This window comes from Carassius gibelio, chromosome A23 (genome assembly GCF_023724105.1).
Source record: "Carassius gibelio isolate Cgi1373 ecotype wild population from Czech Republic chromosome A23, carGib1.2-hapl.c, whole genome shotgun sequence".
NCBI classification, from domain to species: domain Eukaryota; kingdom Metazoa; phylum Chordata; class Actinopteri; order Cypriniformes; family Cyprinidae; genus Carassius; species Carassius gibelio.
Window position 1 is genome coordinate 18,837,345 of NC_068393.1, and position 15,720 is coordinate 18,853,064.

The window sequence follows — 15,720 nt, forward strand, 5'->3', positions numbered from 1 at the left end:
AAAGGTCTATAGAATAAGCATTCGTTGTCAGATCATACACAGAATGAGTGTTTTTCATGCCGACTGTCACAATCTCTCTTGTGAAAACAGGATAATGGCTCTCAAACGAGTGTTTTAATTTCACCCAGCTAAATGACCCATTAACCAGAGCAAACACGGGCCACTGAACCGCGGATCAGCAAACCTCATCATGTTGTGTTTGGGTTGAAACGCCACTGCAGGTCTCCTGGTTCAAATCCCAGTTGGCGATCGATCAGTGTCCCAAAATGGAAGCAAACCAAAAACGCAACACGCTTCAAATCTTCAAACCCTAAACCTTCCCGTGTGGATCTCTGCTGGTGACACACTTCCTCCCGAGAGGAACGTAATGGACGGAGCACGTGATGATGACAAACCCAGAATCCTCTGCACACACAACTTCATCATTAAAACCAGCGGCTGGATTCATCAACATTTCCTAAGAAAGAAGTTTAAGAAACATTTGGTGACAATGTGCTCACCCTCAGGTCGTCTGAGATCAAGAGGAGTTTGTTTCTTCATCAGGTTTGGAGAAATAGCATTGCATCAGTGTCTCATCAGTGGATGCTCTGCAGTGAATGGGTGCCGTCAGAATGAGAGTCTGATAAAAACATCCCAATAATCCACAGCACTCATCAGTGAACATCTGGAGAAGACAAAAGATGAAACAAATCCACCATTAAGATGTTTTTAACTCAAATATGAGTCTATAATCCATAATATCACTTCCTCCAGTGAAAACGTGTTCTGGTCTGAATCAGGAGAGAAATCTGTGCATATCTAGCACCGTTTAAGCAAATATGTGAGAGACAACAGGAGATGCACTTTTATCAGTGGCTGGATGTGTTTCATCTTTTGTCTTCTCCAGATGTTCACTGATGGACTGGAGTGTTGTGGATTATTGTGATGTTTTTATCAGACTCTCATTCTGACGGCACCCATTCACTGCAGAGCATCCACTGATGAGACACTGATGCAATGCTACATTTCTCCAAATCTGATGAAGAAACAAACATCTTGGATGGACTGAGTGTGAGTAAAACTGTCAGCAAATTGTCAGTTCTGGGAGAACTATTCCTTTAAATCTTGCTTTGGGAATTCAAGAGGAAATCAGCAGTTATAGAGAATCTGATTCTTAAGAAAGAATTAGCCCTGCAGACTGAAACTCTTTGGCGATCTGGTAGTGATTGTCTGATTTGTGGTTTTAGAGGCTAAAAACAGCTTGACTGGGTTATGAGACCAGCTATCCCTCCTTAGGTTGGTTTTAATAGTTTCTTTGCAGAAGGTAAAACAGAGTTAAATCAAAAACACAATATATTACGTCTACAGCTTCTGTTAATTTGGATCATAACAATATAAATTTTAAAAAGAATGATGCTAACGTACACTAACTGTCGTTTTACAACCGGGTCCAATGAAGTGGTCTTTTAATATTTTAGTAATTGTGATTTTAATAAATTGGTACATTAACCGTCTTCTGTAAACGTTCAATCACTCTACACAAATATGCAAAGCGCTGGTTTAATGCCAGATGTCGAGTTCCCGTTAAAGCCAGACGCTGGTGGTCTTCATCAAACCTCATGGGAACCGATAAGAGACTGAATGAGCTGGAAATCCGCTTCATTAATATTGTGGTTAATGTGGTTAAATAGTTCTGTGTGTGTGTGTGTGTGTGTGTCTGTACAGGTCTGTGAGCATCTACAGCTGTTAGCATTGCAAACAAAGTTCATAAGCACAAACAAGAGCTCAGTTCTTATTTAATTAGATAAATCGCCCAAATACATGACTTGCTTTCTTCTGCAACGTACAAAAGGTTATATTTTCTGAAACACTACACAAAATATATTCTTTTTGGTTTTGCAGAAGAAATAAATTCATACAGGCGTGACATGACGATGATTTGCTTATATGTGGCATTACTACTATATATATCCTCACTCTGCTCATGTATTAAATGTACAGTATGTCCTTAAAAGCATGCAGTTTTCTAGAGTATTTACTTGAACTTCTTGGATTACAACAACTTTTGGACAGTTTAGTAGCTGCTGGATATTGTTAGGGACATGTCTTTAGCATCTCTACTGAATTCCACACAGTCCTTCTGTCATTTTTTTCCTTGAAGGTACAAATAAATGAGATGACGCTGGAAACGTGTTGCATTACACGAGTTTTTTGGCACGTGCTAAAATCTGATGTAAACGTCTCAAAAAGCCAGCTCCTTTGAAGAGGAATAATAAAGGTCAGATTCATGATGACCCCAGATGTGTATTAATGAGTCCGTCATGGACACTGCTGTGACTTCATGTCCATCGGGAACATATGGGGCATCCCGAAGCTGGCTTTCCATTACAGATGCAGTCTGGAGCTCCAGGAGAAAAGCATATGGATGCTGGTAAACACTGTGTTTTGGAACGGAGCTGAAGATGGAAAAGGAAAAGGCTCATTGGAAGCAGAACGAAGCGTGATGTGTGTTTACATGTCATGATTATATATGGCACCGATGTGAATCCAGTGCTGTTTTCCTTCACATATGTTCTTCACATTGCCATACCGTGATGAGAACTGCAGAGGGTCAACTTCCTCTCTGCGCAGGAAAAAGTGTCTCGGCATGTCATGGTTTCCTGTCATACAGGTTTAGCCGGGAGCTGGGAATCCTAGAGAGAGTCCGTAAATCCTGAATCATCCCAGTTCAGCTGAAAGAGACGGTAGGAGAGATGAAGAGATGCAGATGAAAGAGAAAAGGGAGTGAAAATTGACATCTGAACATTGAAAATCATCATTTACTAACCAATTCAGACTTTCTTTTGTGAAAAGCGTTGGGCAGAATGTCTGAGCTGCTCTTTTCCACACATGCAAGCGATTTATACTGTAAAGATTTAGCATTGAATCAGTGTCTCATCAGTGGATGCTCTGCAGTGAATGGGTGCCGTCAGAATGAGAGTCGGTATTGTTGAGGTTTTAAAAATGAAAACGTTCTCCGTTTATGCTAATTACCCACACAAGAATGAAACCGTTCTTCAATCGAATCAAACAAACCTCGTGCAAGAGTTTCATAAACTGCAGATGTTTCTCGCTGATGTTTCCCAAGACATTGTTTTTTTTTTTTTTTTTAATTGGTTCTTTAGAAATCACTCAGTGTCGACGTGTTTGTGTGTAAAGATCACAACGTGTCAATGAAAAGATGCTGTGTGTTATACGATGCACATTGTGTCAAACTCAGTGGCTCATCTGGCTGTTCAATTCTTAGTTTATTTACTAAAGTATACTGAGATATTACGAGTAGCATGCTATTCTGAACATATTAGAGATGGAAAGCTAAGAAACGGCTGTTTCTCAGAAATAAGTCATTCACAAACAAACAAAGCTGGCAGGAGAAGACTTGCTCTGATGGATCTCACACAACTCTGAGCTGTTGAAGAGTGTGATTTATTTTATGTTTGTCTAGCTCTTGAAAGATGATACTTCTTTGACGTTCTCCGTTAGCGGGTTTGAAACATCAGAGAACAATAAATCAAAGCACAGAAGAGACCGAGAGAACACAACTGTGTGAAAACACCAAAGAAACATGAGTGCTCTCTAAACATACACTTACAACTTTGATTTATAATGATTCATGGACTTTAGGTGGATCAGCATTAATTACAATATTTTAGGAAAGGAATAAATATAACAAAATAAATGTCTAATTATTAATTAATTAAATACATTTAATTTACAAATAGTGTTCCTGTAGCTCAAGTGGTAGAGCAAATAGATTAATAAACAAATGACTGACTGAATAAATACATGACTTAATGAAAAAATAAAATGAATTACGGAATAAATTACTGAAATTAATAAACTAGTTACTGAATAAATAAATGACTGACAAAATATATACATAACATAGATTAATAGACAAATGGCTAACTAAATATGTCACTAAATGAATTACAATTAATATAATTAATTAATGTCTGACTAAATAAATTAGATTAGTAAATAATTGATTAAAATGAATTGCATATAAAAAAAATCGACATTTTCAAAAAGAGCTGTTTAAAACATTTTATTCTGAAATAAAAAATGGTATATAAATGAATAAATGAATGCACACTTACAGTACATAACCACAGACTAGATTAGGTTATGTTTTTTTGTTTTTTTTTCAAACTTTCCTGAATTAAATGAAAACCAGTATTTGCTCTGTGATTTTTACTGAAGTTGTGTGATAAAACATACATAACTGATTAAAAACAACGAAGTACATTTGTGAAACACTTATTTACCAGACCTCAAGGAAAACTGGTGCATTATAAAAGAAGATGACCAGAGGAAGAAGGACAGATGAGCTGCTTCTCTCAGTAATGAATGTGTTTCTCTGTTACAGTCTGCAGCGACGGCTGAAGGTCTCTGGATATCGTGGGGTCTCTGAGAGGAGATTTTTGATTGTTTTACCTGCCCGGATGAAGGCGAATCAATTCATCTTTCTGTTCTTCCAGAAGCAGGACATCTGCTCGCAGACAGATGAGAGAAACACGTTAAACACTCGAGGAACATTCACCCTGGAGACTCTGGGAAGCAGATCATGGACTGTTTTCCAGTAAAGAGGGATCCGTCTCTTTCCCAGAACATCCAGTCAGAGAACATTCAGCTTTCCGTACAGATCCCTTCTCCAACAGACTCTGAGGACACACCGCAGCCGTCCAATCAGCTGCTGATCTGTAAAAGTCCAGAGAAATAAAGTTAAAAGCTTTCGAGTTGCTCATTAAACTCAACTTATATGACAAAACATATTTTGAGCTCAGCATGATGGGGACGATCAAGAAGCTCAAATGTTTGTTGCTCATCTGATCTTTAAAGAGGAAATCAACTCATAAAGTGGTGTTTTGCAGCTTTTGGTTCATGTTCGTTAGCTTTTAGCTCATCTATATGCTTGTAAACTTGCAAAAGTAAAGGTTAAAGCAATAAAATTAATTCTCCTTATTTTTCAAAAAAAAAAAAAGAAAAAAAAACAGTTTAATTTTTTTTTAATTTGAATATAATATATTTAACTGAAATCTCCTTTTTCCAAAAATGCTCTTTGAATTTTGTTTTGTTTTAAATATACATTTTCTTTATATATATATATATATATATATATATATATATATATATATATATATATATATATATATATATACATATTAAATACTATTTTAATATTAAACATACACAGTATTTAAAATATTTAATATGTCCAAACCAAATTTTTTTTTATCTAAAAATATTTATCTAAAAATCCATAAATTAAAAATGCTTAAAAATGCATTAATATATTCAACTCAAACCTCCTATAAAAAATCTACAAATACAAAAAATAAAAAATAAATGTTTTGTTGTTTTCCTCATTTGCATTTTTGATAAAAAGCATCTACTAAATGAAAAAATATAAATGTGTATTTAAAATACTTCAATAAAAAAACATTACATTATAAAAACATTGTATTTTTAATATATCCAACTTAAACTTCCCTTTTCATAATAAGTTCTTTACCAAAATGTGTTTGATCTAATTCTTTTATATTTAATGTTTTACACATTTATAATATTTAGTGTGAACAATGCAATATTTTTTGCTATTTTAATCTAAACATTTTAATTTAATACACACACACACACACACATAAATACATTCAATAGAATCAGAAGTTGTCATCCACTCAAATAAAACAGATCAATATTTTGAAAATGTCTCAGAAAGTTTAACCCTTCAGGACTTGAACATTAACCTAATAAAAAAACACCCAAAACATGACATACTGCACAATTAAGTGAGTGTCTCTCTGTAAAAGAGGTCTGTTATCATGACATTATCTCATCTGCAAACCATTACAACCCAGTGCATGTAACTCGCTCTACTTTAGTTAATTACCATCGGCTGAGAAAGGCCTGTCAGCACATGAGAACGAGCCCTGGTTTACAGAGTACTGTGACACCGATCTGAAGTCCAAAGCGCTCTCATAGAGCCATGTAAGTCAATACTCATCAGGGTCCTGAAGCGTTAATGATGTGAGATTGAGACGACGAGTCTGTCTGACCCCGAGCAGAGTACATCAGTGGTGCTTTCGGACTTCTGCAACTCTGGAGGATCCACATGAGGGAAACAGAGGTAGAAAACTAGATGAAATGCAGAAAAGATTCGGATACGCAACTGCATTTCTTCTCATCATTCAGATCCAGCTCTCTGACACGTCATCAGTTGTAATAAGAATCACAATAACAACAAGATGAGTAAAGTTTGTAAACAAACTTTGATGTTGGCTTGATAACTTATAAGTCTGAAATAACTTTGATAAAGTGTGACAATTTTACTCAAAGTCAATATCCACATTACTAAAATGTTAAAGCCAGTTGAAAACATGATTTAACATGCTGCTATGATGTTTTATCACACTGGTAGCATGATTTAATGTGTTGTTAGCCTGATTTAGCACATTGTTAAGGTTTTAACATGATGCTGGCATGACTTAACATGTTACTAGAATGATTTATCACAATGCTTACATTAATTAGCATGTTGCTAGAATGATTTAACATGCTATCGTGTTTTAGCATATTTTAACATGTAAGGATGATTGAACATTGCAAGCATGTTTTAACTTGTTAACATTATTTAGCACATTGCTTACATGAAATAGCATTTCGCTAGCATGATTTGATATGTTTACATTATTTAGCATGTTGTCTTAGGATAGTTGTTAACCTTTGCCAAGGATAGAAGAGGAGCATGCAGAACAGATCTGATGACAATTACAAAAAAATAGATAATTAGTGATGAAAAGATACTAAAAAAGCAAAAACATATATTCATTTCATGTGTGTATTCGACCGATTGGTTTCCAGAAAGACGGACAAAATCCAGAAGAAAGAAGAGCTTTGGCAAAACAACAACAACATGAAAGCGAAGAGCGAAGAGCGAAGAGCTTGTCTTCTAGATTATTGACTCACAAAGCCATGTCTCATATGATCTGCAGAAACTCTACTGAACTTTATATCATGACAGAGACGGAGAACAGCACAGGAACTGCAACTGGAGACTCTGAGGGAAACGTTTGTTGCTCAGAGGTTCCTGTAGGTCAAGTGGTAGAGCATGACGCCTGCAACGCCGAGGTCAAGGGTTCAATTCCCAGAGAACACACGGTAATAAATGCACTGCAAGTCACCTTTAATAAAAGCATCTGCCAAAGGAATCAATGTAAACATAGCTTTCCCTTTCATGGCTGGAGAGATGCAGAAATGTTTCCCGTGATGTTTCACTCAAACGTCAACTTTCCCAGATCCGTCTTGGAGGAAAGAAGGAATGAAAACAGACACAAACATAGTAAAATAACAATAAGTTCATATTGAGATCTCTGACTACCCTTCTGAAATATAAGGAGAAACATCTTCAAAGGATTCCCGTTTCAACTCACGTCTGTCTAGGAGATACAATAAAGATTGGAGGCGAATTTGAGCAAGGTTTGAGAGTTTAGACTAGTAGTAAAATACCTTGAGTCAGCTGCACGGTTACATTAAGATCTTTATCACGCTCATAAAAGAAGCTTGTTAACTCGTGATTCATAGATGACTCCCGAACAGCAGGACTGGATCCGTCATGGCTGGGAAACTGAACCGGATACAGTCTCGATCTGCTGAATCATCACAACATCTAAAACAACTGAATCAGAAGAGAGACTTTACTGGAAAAGCTCTTAGCTGCTCTCATGACGTTGAGATGGAGGCTTTACATGGAAAAGAACAAGAGAGGCTTCTCCAATGTTTCATAGTTTTTGGCAACTGGATCTATAGTGTCACTTCCACACTTACAGTCTTAAAAATAAAGCTTTCAAAATGGGATTATTGCAGTGATTCCATAGGGTTCCTCAAACCTTTCAGTAATTGTTGTCTTATTGTGAAGAACATTTCAATGCTTTGGTGCTTTTCAGTCATTTTTGATGGAAAAATTGTACTTCATCGGAATGGTATTAAAATTGGTAAAAGTTTTGGCATTTATCATGTGAACATACACACACAAAAGGTTCAAAAAGGTGAAATGTTCCTGAAAAATTGTAATTACATCTGGTACTGTGCCCAAATAAAATCATACAGAAAGTTAGACTTTTGCAATATCACCTTCAAATTTGAAACACAACTTGTTTCGATTTATGGCTTTGATTTTCACAGTTTTAGAGTACGTTTTAGAAAATCTTTCATATATAAACATTTAAAATAGTGTTTTTGTGCAACAATAAAGCATTTTCTAAAATTATTTTTTTCTTTCACTTTTTTATATCATTTACTTTTTCCACTACAGCAAAAAATTCCTTAACTTAACTCTGTGCTCCAAAGCATTCAAAATTACGACAGTATAAGAACCTCGTGTAATGGAAAGAATCCATGAATGTTCTTCGTGGAAGTATCAATGCCAATAAAGACGCTTTGTTTTTAAGAGTACAGGAAATAAATATCTCTCTTGTATCACACATACATCAGTAAGATGAAATGGAAAACATTCATTTTGCTTCTAAAGCCCCTTTCACACTGCCATTCCGGCAAATACAGGGGTAAAGTGTTCCTGCAATTGTCCCCTGGTCGCTAGATTTGGCACTTTCACACTGCCAGTGATGACCCGGGATATGTGCGTGCTTTCACACACAATGCTTGAAGATCCCGTAACGACACATGACATCAGCGCGTGACGTGTAATGTACGAGTCGAAAACATTAGGCACGTTATACTTTAACTGAAGCAAGCAAACGATCTCGGCGTCAGCGCGGAAAGTGAGGAACTAACTGATCTCTGCTTCATTACAGTTTGCACATATGTTTTTGTCGCGAATGTTGATCTTCCTTCAAAACAGCCGGTAAAAGAGTCGCGCGTCATCACTTCGATACGGAATTAGATCAGGCTTTTGTTCACACAGCGCTCGTTCCGGATCGATTACCGCAATGTTACTAGGTCCCCGACCCAGGTTCAATTCGGTAATCAATTCCGGGACGTGGTTGCTTTCACACAGAAGGCGACCAGGCAATGTTACGGGAATATTGCGGGTCCGACGTGCAGTGTGAAAGGGGCTTTAGATGTCCCTCCTAGGAAAAAGTGTCCAATAACCTCACACGTCTCCTCTAGAGTTTCAGAAGAGATCTCAACAACATCTGAAACTCTGCTCTTAACTTTGTAGCTGTGACAACTACTTGTATTGATGGGATTCGATTGATGCGAGTCTGACTGGCAACCCAGCGGGAAACAATGAAGTGACGGTCAAGTTCAGGGAGGTTTCCCGTCTTTCATGAAGAAGGAGATCCGCCCCGGGAGAGAGTTCACACTCCTCTGTCGGCGCTCACACCGCACTTAAAATGGCTCAGAGACATTTCACACGTCTACTGATACGTGAAAACCAACCCACTTCCACTTTACCCATCTAAACTAGACTAGAATCAATCCAAAAAACAACCTCTCCTTTTAAAAACACTGAACACTAACCTCCCAAATCCATATAGGAGGTCTGAACACTTCTTACAGGAATCAATTCTGCTCGTTTTGTTTGTAGTCGTTATTTACACTGAAAGATTGGTGCAAGAAAAGTTTTAACTGCTAGTAAATTTCACAAACAATTTAAAAGAAATGGCAAGTAACACGTTGAATTAACCATGAAATTTTGATGTAGAAAAACTAAAAAAGTATTTTCTTGTAAATGTTCTTCAATCATTTGTCTTCGGAAAAAATAAAATACATTTTAGTGTATTCACCTTCATCTTGTTCCAAACATATAATTCATTTGTACAACATGTGGAAAAAATAATCTTAAGGCATTTTTCTGAAAACAAAAGTTTTCAACATCATGACCAGCAGACATCAAGAGCGTTTGAAAAAAAAAAAAATATATATATTATATATATTATATGAACTGAATAAAACTGTAAATGTTGGTGTTTCTAAGTGCTTCCGAAGTGGAGATGAATCTTTTAAAGAAATCTACAGATGCAAATAGATAAACACAATAAAATAAACACTTAAACTTGGATGTTTTGTTTCCACTAGTCTGAAAGAAGAGGAAGAAGTAGTTTGGCCTTCAATTATGAAAAATGCAGAACATGTTTTAAAAACAAAGCAGAGAAGGAATCGACAGCAGCTCGACCTGTGTGTGGTATAAAGTCAGGAGGTTTTTATCTTCTCACCTGTGGTCTGTATGGAACGAGCACATGCTCTCGCTGACAGCAAACACTCGCTGTATGTGCAAAACATCAGGCTCTGGGAGAAATTAGACGCAACTGGACTAAAACAGTCCCGGAGGGGAGGAAGTGTGTGTTTATATCCACCATGCATCGCTCCTGCTGGGAACAGAACACTTCCAGAAGTGGAAGAGCAGTGAGATTCAGGTCTGGATGGAATCTGCAGACATTTCCTCAATCTACACATTTTCTCTGCTACTTTCTTGAGTAATCTGTACACGGATTTCAACAGAGTCAAATGTGTTCAAGAGAGTGTTACAGGCAGTGGGAAATCAAACTAAAATAATTGCACTTTTAATGTTGTTTAAAGATTTTAACTTGGTGTTAAACAGAATAATTAGTCAGGATGCACTTGCAACATTTGTAAAGGTTGCTGCTTAAACTTTTGGTTGGTTGGTTGGTTGGGGGTTTTACTCGTTCTGAGGTCAATTTGACCCATATTGGATTTTTTTATTTGCTTGACCTATGAAATTTTAAATTGATCGAACTGCATTTTGCACTTTTTCTCATTTAGGATCATGAACGTGCATGCAAAGCCGAAATATGTTTTAGAAAGGCAGAACAAATGTTGGTTACATCACTGTGATCGTGGTCAAACTGAACCCTATTCGTTTTCCTGCAATTCTTCTGTAGTCAACATTTATGAGAAACATTTATGCTTTAGTATGAAAAATAAAAAATAGCTTAGCAAGCACCACTAATAAAACATAAATGGGTATACGGTATGTAATAATTTAAATTTTTTTTTACCATTTAAACGAGAAGTTCATGAATGTTGGTGACTAATATGATCCTACGATCAAACATAAAAGCATTGTTTTTACTCACATCCATCATTGTCCCATGGTTAAAATGGCATTAACAAAACACTTTGTGATTGATTTACTCATAAAACCCTTCATGCAATGTGCCAAATTCCCAATCTCCATGACACTGAAACATCTAAATGTTATCATGCTGAAGTTTTCCCAATACCAAAAGTGGCCAATTTTCTCAGTTTTCTGCTGGCTTGATCCTTCTCATGTCATCCATTACTCAACAGTCACTGAGTCGACACAAATATAGCAGATTCGTCATCTCCGAGGCTTTAAACTCTGTTTATTGTGTTTACTATGATGACATATTTCAATAGTGCAATCGCAGACGCCCAACAAAAGCGACGTTAGAAGGATTTTCCACTCCGATGTTTCTTGTCAATACAGTACAGATCACTTTCTGGCTTAGCGAACTGACAGATTGTTCCTTTTAGAGACGCGGCTCATGTTTGGCCTAGTTTAACTGCTGATCTCAGCGCGAGCTGCTGAAAGCTGCGCGACAGGCTCTGTGTTTCTCATGTGAAGTCTAAAGACGACACAAACATGTTCTGGGCTTCAGCAGACAGCTGGAGGCGACACAACACGCTTCAAATCATTCACAGGTTTAGCATTAGAACAGGAGAAAGCTCTTTTTCCACAGAAAGTGTGTGTGTCTTCTGAGAATCCTTATTGTTCCCATGTGGGATCTATTAAAGATTTCTCCCCATTGCTTTTTAGCCACACTCAATAGCCTAAAGAACATCAGCCGCACGGTTATAAAAATAGCTGCTCTGTAATCTAAAGTGTTTTGAGATGTTCAGATGTTGGATTGACTGTCAGACCATAAAAACCTGAACAGACTTTCAGATCAATGACCGAAATGAGGATTTTAATGGAGTTATATGTGGGTCAGTAAGATCTTTCGGTTTTGAAAGAAATTAATCCGCAAGGATGCATTAAATTAATCAAATGTGACAGCAAAAACAATTATAATGTTACAAAATATTTCTATTTCAAATAAATGCTGTTCTTTTTTAACCGTTTATCAAAGAAAAAAAAAAACACATAAGCAGAATGACTGTCTTTAACATTGAAAATAATCATTTAAAAAGTATTTTGAGAAGCAAATCAGCATATTGGAATGATTTAAAATATTGAAATATATTTAAATGTAAAATAGGTATTTAAAATTGCAATTTTATTTTAATATTGTTTTCATTTTAATATCTTAAAACTGTATTTTTGATTAAATAAATGCAGGTGAGCAGAAGAGACTTTTAAGTTATTAATTAACATATCATTAATTATTAAATAATTAATAATTAACTTCCAAAATTAATCACAGGTCTGTTCTGAGGGAGGAAAAAATGCATGAAGTGCTTACCATATCTTTTACTGTTGATGTCAAAGTTTTGTGTCCAATCAGTGTTTTCCTTCAAATTTAGTCATTTAGTAGAAGCTCATCGAAGACCAACGTCAAAATGGACAGGTTTTGTGATGCCTTCATCTTACAGAGCATAAAACAAACTCTAACATTAAACACAGGTCCATTTGGATTGAGAATAAACATGGTTTCTGTGAGGTGAATTATAATTAGAGACATCTGGAAAACAGAGTCTGTGTAGTTCATGACAGTTCATCTGAACGAGTTTGGGTTCCTGACGTGAAGTCGTGCAGGGAGAATCTCCTGACATGTGCTGTCAACCGTCTGTGTCGACGGCTATTTTTACACCAGGAACAGCTGAGCGGCTCGAGAACACGGAGGTGAAGGCCGGACGGAAGAAAAGATGGCATGAGGGAAGTATTTAGATGACAACATAATCCTGTCGACTGACAGAGAGCTCCATGATTTGACCGAGTTAATATGTGTTGATCACTAACACTATAAAAAACTGTGGCTTCATTTAGCATTAGCTGATACACTAACAGAAGAAACATGGTTCTGTAAAAATAAATCAGATTACACTAGTTGCACTAATAAACTTATAAATAACGATAATATTTTTTGTCAATAGAACACTGGTTCAGAAATATGCACTCACCTATGTTTCCAAGACAAATTCATCTTTTGCATGAACATTATACGCCGTAGAATTAAGAGCTGGTGTGCTATTACATTTCTAAGGTATAAAATGAAAAAGCAAAGCACCTCAGAAACCCACAATACCTCTTCAAACGAACGGAGTCATTTGCAAGGGTACACAGCACTCACATGTCTTCATGTCTGGTTAGTCTGAGGTGAATGGTATATAAAGTGAGGAATCGAATACAGCATCTTCAAAGCTTCTGGCACGTCATCGAGAGACTCACATCACACACTGACGGCGTCTCAACACGCTTCCCGTAACCTTCACACCACACGGCTTTATTAGATGGTAAAACTCAGTCAGGAACAGCCAAGCACTCCTGCCATTGTGTCTGATTTCAGACAATTACACCAACTTCTCATGCTTCAAACATCACAAAGCAATAAAGCACTGGAGGATGTGTGTTACAGTCATTTTACCATGGTAAAGCAACCTAGTTCAGAAGTGAGTCTCGTAGCTCATAATGCTTTTATAAATCAGCATCATTATGATAAAACAAACAAATACTTATAAATACAATAAACAAAAATAATGTTACAGTTGAAAAACAATGTCGTATCTTACACATAACTGAAAATTGTAAAAATTAAAGACGATAATTGCATATAAAATACATTGAATATAAAATATTATATATACATTTGTGTGTGTGTGTGTGTGTATATATATATATATATATATATATATATATATATATATATAATTTCTTTAGCAATTGATATAATGATATAATAATATGAATTAGAATTATTAAGAATTTACATTTAGTTATTTAGCAGTCCAAAGCGGCAATGATACACAAGTACGGAATAAGAAAATAAATAAAAATAAAAATAAAAAGAATAGAATAGGAAAAGAATAGAGCAAGCTAGTGTTAGAGTCCTTTTTTTTTTTTTTGCTTTTGTTAATTGTATAATAAATAAACAATAAAACAGACAGAATACAAAAAGTTTAGAGAAGCTAGTGTTAGCTGTTAGTAAATAAATAAAGTGCATGTCTAACAGGTGCATAAAAAAAAAGAATTAGAATAGAGAGTGCCAGGGGGTAAAATAAAGATGGAGGAGATGTATTTTTTTTTATCTGATTCTTGAAGATGGCAGTTCATTCCACCAGGAGGGAATATTTAATTTAAAAGTCTGTAAAAGTGATTTTGTATCTATTTGGGATGAACAATAAAGTGACATTCAATTGCAGAAAGGAAGAGACTATAGGCTACATAATTCTGAAGTGATGAATTTAGGGAAATGGGTGCAGAGCCTGTGGTGGTTATGTAAGCAAACATCAATGCCTTGAATGTTATATAAGCAACTATTGGTAGCCAAATTAATAAACACAGGTGTGATATTGTGTTTTATAATATAATATAATATTAACTATTTTTATTTTTAGTTTTGCTTTGAATCAAATGATTCGCGGATCCGCTCCGAAGTTCTGATCCGAATCAAATGATTTGCGGATACATATTGTGTTTTATAATATAATATAATATAATATTAACTATTTGTATTTTTATTATTGCTTTGCTATATTGTATTGAATTCTTGTACCAAAGTTAATTTTTTTTAGCTTAAAGATTTTTAGAAAAAAAAATTTTTTTTAGAAGTTTTTTGTTCGATTTTTGCACTAAAAATAAAAAAAATATTATTTTTTATTTCAGCATATTTAATTGATAAATTATTTAATAAACAAATATTTTATAAATATATGTATGAGCATAGAATGTTAAAATAAATATATTATTTTAAAAAATAGTGCTTACAACACATTTTTGATTGTTTGACTTCTTGAAAGAGAATATAAGCAAAATATAACAATTTGTGTTTCCCTCTAACTAAATTTCACATGCAGAAACACAATTACTACACTTTTAATATATGAAACCATGGTTAATTTTCTTGAGGCATCTACACAGTAAAAAACGTTGGGTTACACATATTGGGTCAATGTCTTAAAATTTGTTTGGTATTTTTTTCCGTCATTGGGTTATTTTTAGTTATAACCAAATTGTTGGGTTAAATATGTTTCCCGCTTCACTCCGTTCAAATTTTAAAGGTCCAGTCAGAGACTCAGTGCGGACATCAACAGCAGCCTGCACGATTACAAAAGGTAAGTAACTGTTAATGTAATCGTATGCATGCCCAAAGCCATTTATTACCATATATGTAGCACGTTAGTTGGCTAGAAAGCCATTTATCTAGCCAATTAGCTAATTATCTGTATGCCTTCTATATTACATATTTATTATATTTTTAATTATATTATTAATTACAGTTGTTGTTATAATCATGGCCGTAGCCAGCTATGAGGTCACAGAGGTCCGGACCTCGGTAAATTATTCATGTTCGGAAAAAAAAATTGTTCTCTGATTGACAAATTTTCTGCTAAACTCTTCATATGAATGTCTGCATGTATAATTCAGAATGTTTAGCGTCCGTGGTATGAAAATAATCGCTGCGAGACGCTTCCGAAGTGAACGAGTCTTCAGAGAGTTGAGCGCGAGACGCAGCATCTATGTTGTCAGATCCAGCTATTATAAGGGTTTTTTTACTTGTTTTTCCACTTAATTTAACACTTTAGAAAGTTAATAAA

At 35.4% G+C, this 15,720-nt stretch overlaps 1 long non-coding RNA gene across 2 annotated transcripts in view; it reads right to left on the minus strand.

Annotated features, from left to right (window-relative positions):
* Positions 1-4,051: 4,051 nt before the first annotated feature.
* Positions 4,052-15,720, minus strand: part of LOC127944363 (uncharacterized) — a 28,668-nt gene continuing 16,999 nt past the window's right edge. Inside the window, exons 3-4 of one of the 2 annotated variants that reach the window (XR_008150332.1) lie at positions 5,912-6,120; positions 4,052-4,719 (exon numbers count right to left, since the gene is read on the minus strand). This is a non-coding gene — a long non-coding RNA (uncharacterized LOC127944363). The remainder of the gene's footprint in view (positions 4,720-5,911; positions 6,121-15,720) is intronic. The other variant, XR_008150331.1, reaches the window with a different exon arrangement.